This window comes from Pleurodeles waltl, chromosome 6, assembly GCF_031143425.1.
Source record: "Pleurodeles waltl isolate 20211129_DDA chromosome 6, aPleWal1.hap1.20221129, whole genome shotgun sequence".
In the NCBI taxonomy this organism is placed as follows: Eukaryota; Metazoa; Chordata; class Amphibia; order Caudata; family Salamandridae; genus Pleurodeles; species Pleurodeles waltl.
In genome coordinates this window covers 1,573,980,061-1,573,999,666 of record NC_090445.1, presented here as the reverse complement: position 1 = coordinate 1,573,999,666, position 19,606 = coordinate 1,573,980,061, and the positions used below count along the sequence as shown (strand labels likewise).

General features: G+C 41.3%; 1 protein-coding gene across 2 annotated transcripts in view; it reads left to right on the top strand.

The window, feature by feature from the left end:
• TPRN (taperin) overlaps positions 1–19,606 on the top strand; it is a 111,600-nt gene that overhangs the window by 17,852 nt on the left and 74,142 nt on the right. The window lies entirely within an intron of this gene.

Sequence of the window (19,606 nt, the reverse complement as noted above, 5' to 3'; positions counted from 1 at the left end):
TGGAAGCTTCTGGCCGGTTAACGCGCTATAAATTATTTACTCGTCTTCTCGATCCAGACTTGTTAGTTAAGATTAATTTTTGATTTTTTTTTCTTTTTTTCTTTTTCATTTAAACTTCCTTTCTGTTGCTAATGTGCAGTCATGCAGAACCTTCTTCCTGGCAATCACTGCCCTTTTAACTATGTCAAGGCCCTATGGCTGCCACCATCATGCAACACACTGCACTTTCTCCCCCTCCGCGTGGCTATCTGTAATCCAAATATGTTCTTTATTGTGTTTTTAAAAAAAAAATGTTAGTGCCCCCACCATGTTGCTAGCCATTCTGTAGCATCATGGAGTACAGTGCATTGCAGTTGTGGGTGGTAGATATATGCAGTTTGCTAGGGTTAGTAAGGTCCATGTAAAATGGATATCTGGCTATTACCAGGAAACACAATGAATTTATCAGATATTACACTGGATTAACGGATGGGTGAAATTATATTTATGGAGGTTCGGTGTAGAGTAAAAAGTGAGTAGGAGGGTAAGGTCCAGTTTACTTTGCTCGCAGGTGAAATCCTGGTACACAGATTTTCTTGTTAATATTCATCATTACCTTTTAGTATTTCCTTAAAAAAATAAATGGCTTGTGTTGGCTTGCTTGCCTTCTCAGGCGAAATGTAAGGCATAGTCAGAATTTGGGTACTGCCAAGAATCTGCCTCTGTTTTAGTGCTTTGAACTGGTAGATGTGTACCTTAGCTCACAAGTGGCAATTCGTACCTTTCGTACCTGATTTGTGGGACAAATGTTAGTTCTTTGTAGAAAATTATACCTAATTTCTCACCGAAATTGGGAGTGTTCTCGCCCGACAAATAGACTTTCGTTTTCTTTTATGGCGCCTCATAATATATATATATATATATATATATATATATATATATTATATATATATATATATATATATACTTATGCAAGTTTTTGACAGAGCTGCTGGGCATTTCTCAGGTGGCATTTCTCAGGCCTGTTACCTTCCAGTTTACAGAAGAAGTTAAACATTTCCCTCAGCTCGTTGTTTACCTAATCGAGGCAGCTATTGCCCTCTTCCTGGCTCTGTGGTATACTGTCTTGAGTACTTGGCGTCTGCATTATCTACTTCCTGGTTGGAATAATGCCATACTTGGGTCTACATTGTTTGTTTGTTTTTATCTCGCTATTAGCGAGGTCCTTGCATTATTTCTTGTTAAGCTTCCATTCTTGGTTTTATTTCTTTATGCGAGGGCTTAATTTTTAATGCAGTATTCTGGACATATTGATATTGGGTCTCTCCCCAGGGTCGCTTGCATGTCGATAGTCTTTTTTTAGGGTAGTTTTGTAAGCGTCCTTTGTTGCAAGAGTGCTCAGGGTGTTTTATGTCTGAAATATTAAAAGTTCGTATGTCGCTCACAGGATTGTATTGGCTCACACGACACATGCCAGCGTTTGGAAATGGGAAAATTTGAAAAAATATCGGGGAAAGTAATTTCCCCACATTGAATTACATTTAATTGGAGGCAATGCCAGCTGAAAGAAAGCCGTTTTCAGCAGTCTCCCACCTGAATTACACATGATGGCGTATACCACACAATTTTACTTTTTAAGCTATAAATGACTTCATTTTACTTTTCTTCCTTGTACAATTTTCTTTGCTTAATCATAAGTAAAAGGAGGACATGCTACATATCTCCCTCTAATGCAGTGGTCTTCAAACTTTTTAATGCCGCGCCCCCCCAGTTGAAAAATAAAAATCATTGGGCCCCCCCTCAGAAATTTTCACAATTATTTTTGAAAGATAGCAATATTTAAATAGGTCTAAACCTATTTAAACATTGCAGTTAAGTGCTGTTACCTTTTGAAAACTGCAATAACATGCTTCTGCTTCAAACAAAGGCATGTTATTTGTAAAATATTTCTTTTGGCCAGAGTTTGGCGCCCCCCCCCCCCCCCCCGGGATCACTTGAGGCCCCCCTAGGGGGGCGAGCCCCCCAGTTTGAAGACCTCTGCTCTAATGTGTCACCAAGTGTTGAGAGCAGGGCCCCCACGAACTCTCCACGCACTGGGCTCCGCACCTGCGGGCGGGGTCGGAAATGATCTGCTTAACTATGCAGTAACTCTTCCTTTCCTCAGTTCCTGAGTAGGAATTTGAAACGGCGACGTTTCCCCCCTCCTTGGCTGCAGTTTGATACACCAGCCCACGACGCATCTTTCCCATCTGGTGCCGGGTGCGTATTCATTACAGACCACGGCGGTATGTGGACACACACTGTAAGGGGAGACCCTCGGGTTCGACCTGCCGCCCTTTGTTTCTGGACAGGAACGGTTTTGGAGTCTGTCATGATAAACTGTGGGATCAGCTCGTCCCCCAACCCATGCTTTTCTTTCAGTGTTATATATTTTTTGTTTTTATTTTCAAATGCCTAAAGAAGCGGTCAGAAGCAGCTGACGGGATAGTGCCCCAGACCTTGACTGTGAATGATAATTCAGAAAGCAATGTAGACCAGCGCACAGGAACATTTTAAAGGGGAGCGCCGTATTTGTGTAACCTTATTTGTTTGTTTTGCATTTTGTGAGCATTCCACAAAATGTCTTTCCCCTAATGTTACCTGTGCAATGTTATGCAGTTTCTGCAGGTATCTCTCTACCGATGCCTATTCATACCTTGGGATCCGCCCGTCTCCCTAATTGCAGCAAATGTTTGAACATGATGTTAATGATTGTTGGCATTGCTTAGAGTTAAAGAGGTAGTTGCCCATTTTGTTTTTCTGGCTTCTGCCTTTTTTTTTAATGTAATCTTTCTACTGCTCAGAGCTTTTCTACTAGTCTTACTGCTTTTAGTTTATGCCCTTGTTCTGAGCTTTTGTTGGCATAATTAAAACTAAAAAGTGAGAACTTCCTCCTAGAAAACGTGCTTACCCACAACTTTTAGGGAAACATTTCCCAAAGTAGTGCTGCATCCTGGGGAACAGATCCTTCTTGCTGAACATGTGCTAGATTCATCTTTAACTTTTCCTTCTCAAGCAATTTGGAATTCACCAACTTTGTTTAAATAATTCCAGTATTGCAATACTGTGTGACTCATTGAGCTGGTACACAAATACTACCACAAACCGGTGCTGATGTGAACCTGTAAGTAGGAGAAGACACAGGCAGGTGGGGCAATGAACTGTAAAGCGTCAGTGACTTAAACTGAAGGAGAGGGAGGCAGATTGCCCCATAGCCAGACTGCAAGGATGGCTACATAATTGGGTAATTCATGTTTAGCCCAATAGAAAAGCCTCTGGTCCATGCTGCAAAATAAGCGCTGAGGCAGCTGACTCCTTTAAAGGAAACAACGTCCATTCACTTATTTCCAGGGAACTGAATCCCCCTAATTCACTAGTGACCAAACCTCTGATACTGCTTCATGGTGCAAAACTACAAAAAGGGCAAACCTCAAGGGCTCTAGGTTTAAGTAGCCGCCGAGCTTTTCCCCAACCTGGAAGTAAGGATGCTTGTGGGGCGGCGGTAGTGAGAGAATTTAACCTGTCATGACGCTGCAACCCTAAGATGCCCACTGCCTATCTGGCACTGCATGTGATGTGGTAATCCTCAAACCCATGACTTAATTTTGGCTAAGATCACGTGTTGGCCCGTTCGTTTGGTTCATCAGCACTTGGACTAAATAGATTAAGTGAGGCTGCCTTTCACACTGCCAACTAATTTCTCTCGCCACTGACCTAGACAACTGAATTAATTTTTTGGTCTGGTGTTAGCCAGACACTTTTGTTTCCCCCCAAAAGATCATTAAAATGCTTACATGCATGCACACACACATACATACATACCAGGCTTTCAGTCAGCCCTCTTTATCCATTTGTTTCTTTTAGTGTCATTATGCTTCTACTCCTCATAGCATTGGGGAAGGCATCAGCCCACTTTAGCCTCTGGGTTCTTTATGTGTGAGTGACTTCTTTTTGTTTCATAAACATTGCTAGAGCCTGATAGCTCACCAGACGCTGCTACCAGTGAACTTCTTCCTCTGCCCTTCTTTAAACTATTCAGAGATCCATTCACGGGTGTTAATCTTTGGTTGTTTTTTACTTCTGTCTAACCAAACCATTCTAATATGGATGCCAGTGCAGCTGCATGCGTGGACGGACATTTAAGACTAATATTTGCCATACAGTAATAAAAGCAAAAATCATAGAAAACAAGCATTGACGAAGCCCACGGCTTTACAGCCAAATCGGCTTTGTCAGTGCTTGTTTGATCATGTTTTGCTCTGTTTTAGGTGCAATACTGTTTTTTAACTAAACGATTCTACTGCACACTCGGGCATAATCGCTACCATGTGATTCCATGTGGGCTAATCCGATGACTGTTGCATGTGTTTATTTCTACTAAATTAACAACTGGTGCGTTCATTTCAGTTCATATTCTCTGATGCATATTTTCTGCATCCCCTCGTGATATTTTTCCCTACTTTTCATTGGCATGATTTTTCGTTGTTTTTGTTTTTTTTGGTGCTGCCAACACACCACGATTTTCCAACATTCCTTTTCCTGATTTCGCTTTATATCGACACACCTTCCATACTCCTATTTTACTTTTTATTGTGCCTCCTACTTGGAGAAAATCCGTAGTAACACCCTTATTCTCTGCATCTTGCAATTCATCTTTGTCATTCTCCCGCTACTTATACTTCGGGTACACTTTTGCTGCCCTGTCAGGTTGACACTATATTCATATGTGCAATCATACCTGCCTATTGCTGCTTTAGTTTTGCTGGTGATTTTTCACACATTGAACATAGTGTCACCTTTTATCATATCCACGTACATGATCCTTACAGTCATCTACTGATTGAGTAAAAAAAAACCAAAAAACTATGGCAGGCCTTGCGTTCAGCTGTACAAACCACACTCATCCATGGCGGAGAGAAAAGTAGTGGTCACCGAACTCGGCGTTACACTGCATTTACTGAGGCAATTGCATCCGTTCTTTGTACAGACTGCCAAGTCCTAGATCTCCTTGGCAGGTAAGATTCAAAGGATTCAGGAACATCAAAAGATCAGAAGAGAGGCACAAACCTGGTTGTTCCCTACATAATTATATCAACCGCCAGCCTTGGAATTGAACCGAGAACAATAATCCTTCATATATACATTTGTTTCAGAGGTATGGAACAGTCTCTGCCAGCAAACCATGCCAAAAAGGCAGCCACCCTACCCAAACTGGGAACCTCTGCCTAAAATAGCCTCTTAATGACCTTGGCATAAAGAGGGGTTATTAATAACTATGTCCTCCCAACTACTTGCTACACCTCTCAGTATTAAAAGTACCTACTACCATTGAGCATCAGCAGAACTGCTTCCTGGCGTCCCCACACATAACAGATATAGAAATCAGTGTTTGCCCTACCTCCTGCTGCTAGTCATTCCGATGGTCCTCCAGGTCTTATTCTGAAATAATCGGTCACCATTTCCTGTCTTGTATCAATTTGCTACCTAATTCTTAATCCTCAAAAGGAGACATGTCATCTGTTTAAGGAACTGTGGGACCTTACTGGCAGCTGATGTTCCCAAATACATTCTATACCAACTTGCTTAATTAACCACTCAGTACTGACCAGGCAGGCGTGGAAAGACTGGAGAGGTCAGCTGTCACCAGAGGACTTTAGCCTTCCCTGCAGATACAAATAGTCACACTGATCACCAACATCCTATTATGTCAATGATAACAAGCATTCACAAATCCAGTAGGTCTGGGTTTGGCTGCCAGCCTTTCGGCAATTTCTGTTTTATTTTGTCATGGTTTTTGCAAAACGTTATTGTTTGTTTGGGAAGTTGTCAGACACTCATCAATTTAAATCCTAACCATAGCTGAAGGCAAAATGTTTTATGGTCTCAAAAAAGAACACATTACCATAGCACTCTAACTGAAGTGAACTAGCATGTGTGTTGATGTGCTGTTTGTGAAAGGGCAGCATGCTGTAACTCCTAGTGGATACAGCCACTGGCTGAAATGGACAGACACATTGCTCCTTGGCAAATGTGAATGACACAATCATAGACCACTGGCTGAATTCTAGCTAAAAACCACTAAAAGCAACTATGTCACATACATAATTTTAGTAAAAACAAATGCTCTTAGCTAACACAGACCGAAAAAAGCCAGTCAATCTGCATTGGCTGCTAGCCTCTTGCTTTTGAGAAAGAAGACATAGAGAAGAAAAAGCCTGGAAAGAAAGATAGCATGAAAGAAGGAAGGCAAAAGGCAAGAAAGAGGGAAAGAAAGTTGGAATGTAAGAAATAAAGTAAAGAAGAAAAGACAAGGAAAAAAGAAAGACAGAAGGCAAAGTATGCAAGAAAGAAGAGAAAGAAGAAACGAAGGAACAAAATAACAAAGTAAAGAAAAATGCATGGAAGAAAGCAAAAAGCAAGGAAGAAAAAAGAATAACAATACACAATTTAAAATGAACACAGTTTTGTTATGCTGCGAAACACTAGTACCCAGATAAAGAAAAGGCACTCCAAAAGTAGTTTACAACACCTTTGACAGAAGACAGGAACTCATGAGGCTGGAATGTGCATTGGTTACATAAAAAGCGTCCTGCTATTACCTCAGGCTCTAAACACAAAGACAACACTAAAGTAAATATAAAGTAAAAACAAAAACACTGGTTCTTAAGGGAACTACCTTGTGTGCGGATGTGCTCATTGTGAAAGAGCCACTCAAAGCGAAGTTAATCAGTGGCCTAAGTAGACTGTCCCATTCACCCATTCTGTGTGTTATAGTGGGTGGAAGCAAAATGTGAATAGCACAACAGACCAGTGAATGAAGAGAGCTGGCTGAATGCCCCTTTAAGTATATTATCAGGGGTGTGGAATTTCTATAGCCCCACACCCAGGTCATATTGTTTGGAGTCGAGGACAACAAGTTTTCATATTTATTTTGTCCTTGGGGCAAGTAGGCACAACCCCCTGCAGCAAAAACCCTTTGGCTGCCAGTTTAATGTACCACATTATGGATCATGGAAGGGCACTGTGTACAGTAAAGGTAACATTTGTGTCCATATGTTAATGCTGTTCCAACTCATATTTATGGTTCATTAACGTGAAGCCCTTATTATTTGGGTAAGTGCACACAAAGGAAGTGTTGTAAGCACGGACAGCACTACTGATAGTTCAACTATGAAAATGTGTACACTCGTTTGCAAAGCTGAACAATACGAGACTACACATACTACTCCCAGAATGCTCTCTGATTAGATGCAAATATTTGCAGAAGCTTGAACACATTATTGAGGATTCTTTGATTTAAAAATCAAAATGTTCATTACAAAAATGCAATGAGGGTAAAAAAAACGTTTTGCAAAGCTGCTGTGAAAGTTTAGGTACCATTTCTTTTAAGCATCATTCAGTAAAATCTGTTGATGCATGCTAGTATTTCTAAAAAATCTAACCATAATGGAAAATCAGTGTAACCATTTTCAACAAGATTATGGTAAATATGAATATAAACAAGCATTGTCAAAGTCAGTAGGTTCGACATTGGCCGCTAACCTTTTCGTTTTAACAATGCATGTCTTGGTTTGACATGGTTTTTGTAAAACTTTATTGCTGTAGGAGCTGCCGGGCCCTCACTAATATAACAGATTTTGGCAGAAGCAAAAATATGTTTTGGGCTCAAAAAGCTCACATTGCCACAATAGTTCCTGGCACTGAACAAAACTACTTTGTGTGCCTATATGCTCCTTCTAAAAGAGCACAATGCTGCCACTCAAAGTGAAGCCAGCCGGTTGACAGGAATAGACAGAATTGTAATAAGAACAAAAGTTCTTGGTTAACACTAGACCTAATTAGGGGCCCGATCCTTAAAGAAAGTCACAAAAGTCTGCCTGTGGTATGTCTTTCAATTCATGCAGTTTTATGACTAATGAATTACCAGGAATGTACAGAAGTAGGCCAGGAAATGTTACTCCTTAAAAATATTTGTGAACTACATTTTAGCTCAAGCAAATGTGTATGTCTAGATTTGCTCATGTGAAAATCTGTCAGGAATAAATGTCCAAGCTTTCTCAGTATGGAAAACAATTAGAGAAGGGCTAGTAAAAACACCTAAAACATGCAGGTTCGTAGGTTTGCACATACTCAAAAGGGCATTCCAAGCCAGGAAGTATTGCTTACTACTACCTACAGCCTAAATATGCACATCTGTGGAAAGGTGGCACAATAGGGATTTACTAGTATTCAAAACCTACTATAGTATGAGCCCTGGCATAATCAGAGAGGCTATTATCAGGACCCTTATATAATGAGATTGCTGGCATAATTTGTCGCTGCACTACATGGCACGAAAGGGACAAGTGGATTTTGTCACATGACGAATAGATTTATGAAGCAACCTGTCCCAAGGACAAGTAGATATTTTATTAAATTCCACACCCCTTATTATACATATATTTGGGCTAAAATCAAAAGGTTTTGACAAGCGCCAGACCTAAAAGGGGTGGTTATAACACAGGGCATCTCAGCAAATATCTTTAGTTGACAACTCATAATGGCAACTATATAAAAGAAGATTGCAGTAGTCTGTTCTGGCAGATCCCAGATTCCCTTCCCTCTTTCTTAGCCTGCCCCCTCCCCCTTCCGAATACAATCCACTCTGTGAGGTCTGTGTTGCTCTCTCCCTTGTGTGCTTCTGCCTCCCTGCAGTTCCACCTTCACAAGTGCCTGTAAGATGCTCTTTCCCTCTTGTGCTCCCCTGCAACCTCCTGCCCCCATGTGATGGGTGTTGCTCTCTCCATTGTGTGTGCCTCCCCTCCACCCTGAAAAAACAGCTCTGTGCTCCCTGCTGCTCTTTTGTGCGCGCACTTGCACACATACACACACACTCTAAAATCAATGGATTGAAAAGGCAAAATATATGATTTTTTTTTTTGCTTGCCAGTGATTGTTTTTCGTGATCTTCAATGTATCGACACTGGCTTTTTCACTGAATACGATAAGCACTATTCCAACTTCCACTCTTTGGCTTGTACGACACTATTGAGGTCAATAATACTGACCAACAGTGTATCACATCCACTGCATCCTCAAGATAAGTATCTTAATTGCTGCTCTGACCTACATAGCCACTTACCAAGACATGAACATTGTGAAGTAGTAGTTAGGTCATTGTCATGGAGGTGGTATTTTTGTCGCGGAATACAGTGGCAGTTTACCACCCTTTGATGGCAGATCAAAATGTTTGAGTCTTAGAAGGAAACTAAGGGGGTCATAACAAGAAGCAAAAGGCCCCCCAAACTCCAGCGGTCAGTTTTCCGCCAGTGCGGACACCTTCCGGCAGGGCCCCATTACAAGTTCCCCACTGGGGAACAGCCCACAACATTGATGCCGGCCCATAATTGAGCCAGTGGCAGTGTTGCAGTGCGTAGGGTGTAACAGCACCCGTTGCACTTTTCACTGTCTGCAATGTAGACAGTCAAAAACGGGACGGGACTGTTCATGGGGGCCCCAGCACTGCCCATGATAAGTGCATGGACTGTGCAGGGGCTCCCATGGGGCCCTCTGCAGCGCATTTCCACCAGCTTTTTAACTGGCGATGCAACCGCCGTGTAAAAAGCTCGCAGAGAGGGGGGTTGTAATCCGCAGGGCGGTGCAGATTAGGACTGCCAGCACCGCCAGTCCCTTCAGTGGAGAGAAACTGGCGGTGCTGGTGGTTTGACCTTGGCCCAACCGCCACGATCATAATGTGGCGGTCTGACCTCTGCCAAAGTGCTTGGACCACCGTTTTGGCAGCGGTCAGACTGCCACCGCGGCCCTGGCAGTCTGAAGACCACCAGTGTCGTAATGAGGGGCATAGTGTGTAGAAATATTGGTACAGAATAGATTTTCGATTCATTTTGTAATATGTTGCAATTTTCAGAATGCATATCATGTAGATTGTTAGCACTTGTGATTTCTCAACCTGAAGAGACTTTTCCCAAGGAAATCTGTCTCAGTAACAGTAAGGACCTCATTGAGCGCAGTCCTATAATAGTGGTGCAGTATTCTCACATTCAGCCTTACTAATACCACAGATATGTGTAATTGTGGGATTTGAGAAAAGTGCTGTACTCTAACTACCACCCAGAGGCTCCCTGCAGACATGCAAAATAAATTGCTCTCTGAATCTGTACTATTGCACCCAATGCTCGCAGCAGTTCTCCTCAGATCTTTTCCACCTAGAAAATGTACACACTTTTTGCTTGTGAAATATCTGGGGGTGGTAGAGGATATCAGCCATGTGGTGTTTTGGAATCTCCTGAAATTCCTGTTCCAGCCGAATTGGTAATTATATTAAATACTTAACTTTATACAAAGGCTGAGCTTGTCCTAGAATACATTGGAATTAATGAAGGATCTATAACCATGTCCCTCTCCTACCAATTCAATTTGATAAAAAACATAAAGTGTACATTGTGCTTACATCTGCTTGGATTTTTTTTCTTGTTCACAAGTGTTGGTGCTCATGTTCTAATCTAATTTTGACTCTTTGTAAATTAAGAAGCGATTGCACTGGTTAATTATGTGGATGAATAGTGGGGGGTGCACGCTCACTTGTTCCAATTCACATGCTCACACCAACCCATCATAAAACACACCCATCCACTCACAAGCACGCATTCATACACCCACCCTGCACAAACACGGTTGCACGCACATGCGTAAATACACATACTTTCATGCATACACACATGCACCCACATTCAGTAAGCACTTGCCAGTGACAGCAGGACCAGAGGATGGTGAGAGTTAGAAGAACAAAGGCCTTGAAGTTTCTGGAGACTTCGGTGAAGGAAGGGACCCACAGAAGATCCCACCTCCTTTTGTTGGTTGACCTTGTCATGGGTTAGCCAATCAGAGGTCGACCTTCCCTAACTTGTCACAGAGTAGGTTGTGGTCAAGTGAGACTTTCTGACCACCTCCCACTCTGTGACAAAGCGTCATTGATGGACAGTCAGCTGTGGGTGCTTCAGGGTGCCCTGAAGCACCCAGAGCTTACTTTCTTTGGTGGTGCTCCCCATAGTCATGATAGGGAAGACCTCAAGGAGTTTGTTGTGCTGATGAAGCTACTGCTGTCAGGGTTGTTAGATCTTCAGCTCTGCAAAGCTTGGCTTCGGCTGCCAGGCGCCTGCACAGGGTGCATGTAAAGTGGCTGATTCTGACATGATGAGTGTCTGCCAGACTGATCTTTACTCAGCCTGACAGAAACTCATTATGCTTTCGAAAATTGAAGAGACAGCAGCCTGGCGCCTGAAATGATTGGCCACCTCTTGTTAAATGTCAGCCTGTTGGTGAGTTTTGTTGTTTTAGTGGAAAATGAATGTGTGCATTGGTTGCACTTGTGCTCCAAGAGGTGGAACATAAATAAACCAGGGCCTCCTGCTTCTGGGGTAACTTATACAAATACCTTTAAAGAATAATTATTATAACGGGAATCATGAAACCCATAACTCGAAAACAAATGGTGAAAATAATTGTTAATAAAATAATGGGCTCCTACATACGTTATTTTGAAAATGTATCACAAAAATTCACTTGATTCCCTTTTGTACCAATTATGCAGAAGTGAAAGGCGACTCCCATCCTCTCACTTAAGAGTCTGTGGAACTTGCAGGGAGCGGACCTTACCAACCGTGTCTCATTGAGTACACAACCCGAATGCTTAGAAAGTGGACAACTGACATTTTCTCGGGATACACAAAATCTGCAGGCGTCAATCTCGTAACAGAGCTGCACCTCAGGTGACGCAGAATCTGTGTGCTTAAGGAATAGACAACGGAACGATCTCTTCGGTTCCACAGAATGCACAGGTTGAGACCTAAGACATCAGAGCTATCCCTCCAGCACACAGAATTTAACAAGCCAAGGCTTTATACAAGAGAACTAAGCCTGCAGGTGCACCCAAGCTGTCACACACTGATGAGAGCTCGTGTCTCTTTATGCCCTGTGCACAGTTGCGGAAGCAGTGATGTAATTATAGTCTTCCCTTGGGTACCCGGACACCAGCACGTTAATGCCGGGCGACCTGCTCTTGGGAAATGAAGTCATCCAATGGGTGAGTCAGATCTTTTCCTTCAGATGATAATTGGGAATACCTGGCTGGGGGAAGCCCTAAAGACTTCGAAGATTAGACTGTTTACTTGTATGTTGCACGTGTGATGGGATTAACAAATACTGTTCCTTTTAGTCTTTCAAGCTCTTAGTAAGACTGTTGCTGCATGGTTGACATTCAGTGATGGCCACATTCTAGGGCTCCATCTGTGTGTTTTCTTTCTCGCTTGGCTGAGCTATACCGAAACAGCCTCCTCACCAGATGGTTGCTAAGTTCAGAGTTCATGATGTCAACACGTAGTGGAAATGTTAAAAGACAAGGCTGAGAAGGAACGTCGAACTTAGCATGCTTTGTTCAGGGTTTAAATCTATGGGTTGTTAACTGCGTTAGGTATATTTCTTAAAGGCAATCGTGAAGTGTAAAGCATAATGATGGTGTTTGCTTCTTGATCGTAAGCCACGTGCCCAGTAGCCTGCAGAGATAGTCTAAGCCACATAGAGCAGCACAAAGTGAGCTTAACTTTGAGTTCCAGTTCTATGGCACTGTGCACATGATATTTTCTGATGTAGATACTTTTTACCAGTTCCCTGTCTTCTACACTGTTCCGTAACAATTACCGAGGTTCCTTGTGATCAACATTGCTTACTTGTGATCGGAAATATTTTAGTAGGGTTCAAGTTCAGGTAGATCTTGATTTCTCCATCCATCTTCCTGTAGCGGCCAGTGTTGGAAGATACCTGCTGATATAACTTGGTATCATGTGCACCCCAATTCATTGGGCCCCCCTCCCAGACCCATGTTTGAGTAGCTAATGTCATTGTGCTACAGGATGAGTAGCCCCGATCTTTTATTTCCTTCTGCCCCTAGACTTGAGGGAGGCAATCGGGGAAAGTGAAAATGTGATGTAACTTCCACTGACTTATTTCCTCTCTCACCCACTGATCAGATGATGTCTTAAATGAAAAAAGTAATGAATTACACCCATTTGTGGTTGAGCAGCTCCCAAGCATTTTTCTTACTTTTGAGGTGTGAAGTGTGATTTGATTTCTTCCAGTTTGCAATAAAAGGAGTCCAAGAAGCCCTATCTAGAGTATCTGGCCATCAAATAGCTTGGCTGTGGGCCATCGGGAGCAATCTGGCTTTTATTTTGATACATATGTCTCATTTTACTCATGCCTTACGAGCTTAGACCAAGGGCACACACCTATATATAGCCTAGCTACCTTTTTTTTTTTTTTATAACCTTAACAGTGTACTGCTTAATGAACTTGCAAGTTATCCCCCAACAGCAATAAAGCTTAGTTGATTTTGACCCAACAAAGGGCATGTGGCTATCAAATGTCCAATAGAAATGAAGCTGAAGCTATTTAAAGGAACCTATTTATGAAGTATGTGTCTCATGGCATTGGCATATCTCAATGTATAGCACGAGTTCCAGAATCTAAGATTATACCACTGTCAATATCTGGGAGATCAACGTGATCATCCTCACACCATATTCTTTCTTTAATGTGGGGAGTGTCATCAGTGTAGTGACAAGTCTCCGTGGGGTGTTTATAGGAAAAGAGTACATATGATTTCCATGAAGTGGTTTTATCAGCAACTTACTGATATTCTTATCTCCTTAGCCATCATATGTGGAATCAAGTTCACAGTTCAGGGAGTGTCCAGAGTGCTTTGCCAAGGTATCTTACAAGTTTAGGTGCACGTTTAGCTGTTTCTTCATCCAAGGTGTTCTCTCACCATCGTACCTGGCTGCATGGATTCCACTTCTATCCCTTCCTTTTTGTCCAAGGGACTGGAGGAGAGGCACATTTCCTATCATGTCTTGATCTCTGGGCCTTATATGCTGATTTCTTCTAAATTGAATTGTCACTGCAGTGTCGTGTTCGGACAAAGACTGACTTGCTTCCCTGACACAATAAGCAGAGGGCTTCCAAATGAAATTATAGTTGTTTGCATTGTTATTTAAACAGGGGGCGTGGATGACTTGGTGTTCATGGTTATTTTCCAGTCTGAAAAAAAATTAAGTCTATTTGTGTGATTGTCTACGGCAATTGGGATTGCCCCCGCCAATGTTAAATGTAACATGTTTAGAGATGGTAGCACTAAATGTCCTTGTATAGTCTCACAGAAAAAAAACAGGTTAAAGTGAAATTCTAATTTGATTTGGTTATACAGCCTAGTGTGTTTTTTTTTTTTTTTTAAATCCCTTTTAAAAACACAGGTATGGAGTAGTTATTATTAGGAATTAAAACTGAAAATACACTCAAATTTTCGAGTAGTGGTTAGGACCGCAGTCCATAAATCGCACAAGAGCCATGCAAATCATAACCTATTCCACTTAGAGCAGGGCTCGTGACCTCTCCCTTGATGAGATAGATGAAATTACAAATATCTTAAATAACTTTTAAGTTGAAACTATATATCATATGAAAGTACTAGTAAAGGGTCAACTTTGAATTTAGTGTTATTTATTTGTGTATGCATTGCTTAATTATGTTGAGATTTTAAGCACTTGATGTGTGAGTTATTGTTTGCATGGCTGTTGTGTGAGATATGGATTCCACTTTAGCCGTGTTTTTAAAGTGAATTTCTCAAGCATTTTAAAAAACATATGTTAAGGTTTTGGAACCGTATTTACCAATAACTTCACACCAACTCTTGTTTTTTTTCCAGTGTATTTTTTTAAAATCATATACTACATCCTGCAGCTGTGTGCAGTGGGGGTTGTCCATAGGGCCTGGCCTTGTATGGCAGTCACAGCCATTAACTGTCCTATTACATTTTTTGTAAAGAAAATACAGTGCCATTTATAACAGTGTATATAAATATATACACATATAGATATATGAAAATATAAAAAAAAAGTTTATTAAAAGTTCATTTGACTTTAAATAAACAATTCATACGTTAATCCAAACCCTTAATCAAAGTTCTAGTTCAGCATTAATACATATGCATTACATTAATTTTAACTTTTAGAATACAGTATTGTCACCTGTACTTTAATATCAAACTTCCACATTCATACACATCTATACTTGTAACAAAAAAAAAAAAAGGTTCCTGGTCACACAAAAAGACAAATGAAAAAACAAATTTCTGCACAAATTTTAACACTGTCATTTCTTAACCAGGGAACCAACAGAACACGTTGATACATGTTTTGGTGGAAACAATACAATAATGACCACCTTCTACAAGTCCAACATATATGCATTAACACTAAAAACAGAGGGTTTAGATACGTAGACAAATGAGAATATAAAATGACGAAATTCTGCAAAGAAATGGAACCAATATCAAACACAAAAGATCAAGAAGAGATCTAAACCTTTAGTCCAACCACAAAATTAAAAAAAAGTCCCCAAAGCATAAATAAAATACAAATGGTTGTTATCCCAATGTGTGTCAAAAAGTAAGAGACCGATATTGTTGCAGCATTTTATATGTGGTGATTAAAAAATTATTGTCAGCATGGAGTCTGCCTCATCACATAATGTATTTAATTAAATTCCATCTACATCCTACCCTTAGTCAGTGGTGGGTCATCTTAACATTACAGGTGATGAGCAACACAACACACAGTAGATGTGAGTGGTGCGTGTTCCCCACAGAGGGTCCTGGACGAATCTGCTGAATGGCTGTTCTCTTCGACCTCTGCATAATGTGCAAGATTGCTTCATGTTAATTTTGGAGACTGACATTTGGTTAGTCGGGGTCCAGTCAAATTAGGAGAGAAGTGTTACATTTCAGATTTGTAGCAGATGCTGCAGGTTGGAGAAAATGACAGACACAAAGTGTTAGTTTAACTGTGAGAGTTATGTCTGTGCATTGTAACACCCCCCCTGTTCTTCCTGCTCTGTCTCCCTTCTTCTCACACCTTAGTTCACTCTCCATTTACTTCATCCTGAACCTAGTAATGTCTCTCTCACTTACTACTACTCCTGCTGCCTTTGGCCTCAATACAATTAGACATTCTAATAGGAGGTGATAATAGCAGCCATTGCTGGCCGCTTAGCAAACAAAGGCCTGGGCCCTGATGGTTGAGTTTTACAAAGCGCATGTCTGACTCTTGGAGGTGTACATGGAAGTTATTCTTCATAACATTTTGCCATTTGTGCGATGCTATGATAATAGTTCTGCCCAAACCAAATAAACCTCCCAATAGGTATTGAGGACATTGTCCCTTCTAATTGTAGACAGTAATATTTTAGTTAAAGTCGTTGCTGCCAGGCTAGCACTTTGGTTAACTAAGCCTGCTCATCCAGACCACATGCGCTTTACACTGGGTGAGCCTTAGTTGCAAAATACAGAGGGTGTTGGTCACTCCACCTGGAAAGGTCTGAATGGACCTGCAGTGTTGATTCTAAACATAGGAAGGGCCTTGGGTTCAAAGTTATTGGTGTACATGAAGACTGTAATAAAGCATTTTGGTTTTTGTAATTGATTGATTCGATCAACCTCTTTTTGCTACAGTCTGTACAAATAAAACTGTCTCTCCACAGATTAAGTTGCAGAGGTACACCAGACCAACGGTGTCTGCTCTCTTCCATCTGACGTCAGCTATGGAAGTCTTGTTTGTTAGCATCCAGGATGGACTGGTGGGCCCATAAATGATCACACAAACCTTTTAATCTATAGCCTCGCTATGTGGTGACAGCATTGAATTTCAATGAACCAGAGATGAGCTTGCTGATGGTCTTAGAAATTGTGGATCAAGATAAGTTGAATGAAGTCAGAAATTTGACCCCGGGGTAATGTAAAACCAGATAGACTACCTAGATTTCCATTCCTTTGGGTACCTTGCACAATTAAACACCTAGACATTAAAAGTATACGACTCTATAAAACATAACATCAAATTTAAACTTGAGAATGTCCTAGTAGCATTTGAAACAAAGAATGGACAAAACTTAGTTTTTGCTGGTGGGTCAGGTTACAGTCCTCAAAATGACTGTTGTCCCCAAACGTACTTTCTTTTTTCCAAATTGCTTGTTTCCCTCATATCCTTTTCCTACATATATTGTGTTGGTAGATGCACGAGAAATGTCTCCAGGCTTAACTGTGGCACTGGAAGGCCCAGGATAAACTTGACATCCTTTTTAAGACTGAATGATAGTGTTGGTTAGTGTTCCATTTCGGTACCAATATTTTTCATGCAGCTCAGCTTTTGTATCTCTGACTCTAGTTTAACTCAAACTGGCGTAACCCACATCTTGAAATGGATGTGGCTCAACTTGCACCCGTACATATAGTTATTATATGTGCATTTATTGATTATTTGCAGCAAGGAGCCAACTTAAGCCATTTGAAGGTACTATGAAGGTGTGGAGGATGGCCGTTTGCTTTCTAAAAGTACACAGCCCCTGTACTCAACAAACTGAAATAAATCATGCAGCAACAGTTTTGCTGAAGTTAAACCCCAGGGAGCTCTCTATGTTAAATGAAGCAAGCATACACAAGCTCTTTGCCAACAACAAGCTCATTACATTATACAAGCTGACACAAAGGGGTTGGGCATTCTCGCCCTAAAGTATGCCCAGGAAAGGGTGATTATCTCTTGCAGATGGGCCCAAGGCATGTCGGAACCTACCAACACTCAGTAGCTCTGTTGGAGGACCTAAGAATCTGATTTTGAATGTATGGCTCTGAGCATCATTTATCAGCTTCTCCAATATAAGTATTAAACCCGCAGCCATGGCTTTTCACACCCAGTCAGCTGGTTCTGACCCTTTTATTCTCCTAAAACCACACAAACTACACCTGTATGGGCTCCTGTTTTTTACATTTAGTATTGGAATGAACACTGAGATTTGATTACTTGCACAAAGAGATGATTGCGATTTCTCCGAATTTTGGTTTTCTTGCGGAGATGAAACTTGAGCAGGTTGACATACAATAATATACCTTGAATACACAGTTTTTTAAACATTATTACTGCTAAGTGACTATCTGTTCTCCAGTTGATTGATTGATTTGAATCGATCAATCAATATTGTCCAATTTCCTTGGTGAGGTTAGTGACATTGTCTTGTTCATGCTCTGTTTGTTTTATATTGTAAGGCACCAATACAGTTTGTAATACCTATTTGTAGGAAGGCGTGACTCAACCACAGTCTTTGAAAGTCTTGATCATGTACAGGGTAAGTGTTTGTGACGTTAGTAGGGAAGGTGTAGCACCTACAGGCATTTTCAAGAACCTGCAAGTGTCTCATATCCCTCTTTCTTTAGTGCTGTTGAAGAGCTAATCTTGTTAACATTCCATAAATAGTTGTGCTGTCAGCTCTTAAAAGACTCTCTAAGATAAAGCATACCTACTCATTAATAGTGTGCTTTCCATTGCATGCGTCATATAATGCACAGTTGCATCAGATAAGGGACTTTCCTGCAGATGACGTCCCACCTTACCTTCTTGCACTTAGCAGTGCCTGTTTGCTCAGGAAGGCGTGCCGCAGTGGGAGAGAGAACACTGTAAGGAAGTGCAGGACTGATGCACGTGTCCACAGACGCCTTGCGTTTACTCTCGGGCATATTTGCATAAGAAGGCTCTTTGTAGGACTGTGCTTTGACTAACCCGTAGTGGGATTGTCCTCTATGAAGTCCATGCAAATCCCTTTTGCCTGATCTATTATTGCTTGTTACAGGAACACATCGATGGTGCAGCACGTTCAGGGCAGGTTGAATTCAGTTTTTTTTCGAAATCTTTACATTATTGGGGACTGTAGGGCAGTAAAAATGAACTGGTAATGTGTGCAATACCAGAAAACAAAGAAACGTCTGTTCTGCTCCTACCTCTCCAGAGAATTGTTAAGAAGCATTATGCTGTGATTATGACTCCAAAAGTCTGGAGTACATATTTCTTTTTTAAGTCCTTTCCTGAATTGGAGGACAAGGTGTCCCGCTCTGAAGAGCATCTCCAGAGGGCTGTCAATATAATGACTAGTGCTTTCCTGGACAGTGTTCGCCACAACAGTTAATAATATCCACTACTAATCGAATTTAATTCATTCTCCTGCGAATACTCCACCTGGTAGCCAATTGAGAATTTGGCCTTGTTCAAAAGGCAAAGAGTTGGTGAAAACATTCTGTTCTCTAATCTGATTAAATTCACTATCTAGATAATCACAAGGGCAGCACTGCCCTGGTGGATTAGGACCGCCAGCACCGCCAGACCCTCCTGTGGAGGAAAATTGGCGGTGCTGGCAGTCCGACCGCAGCGCTACTGCAGCGGTCGTAATGTGGCAGTCAGACCGCCACATTGGCAGTGGTCTGACTGCCGTGTAATGAGGGCCTTTGTGTTTTTCCTGAATATTCACTCTTAACATATAATGTCTGCAAGTTAACACAGTATGTGATTCCTACACCTTACTACCACTGTTGTCTTATGTAACATTTCCTGTACGTTAATCTATAAACTTGTATAATTTATTGTATCTGTGTGTCATGTAAAGCGCTCCGACGCCCTATGCTGGGATGAGTAACGCTATAAATTAAATTAGAAAA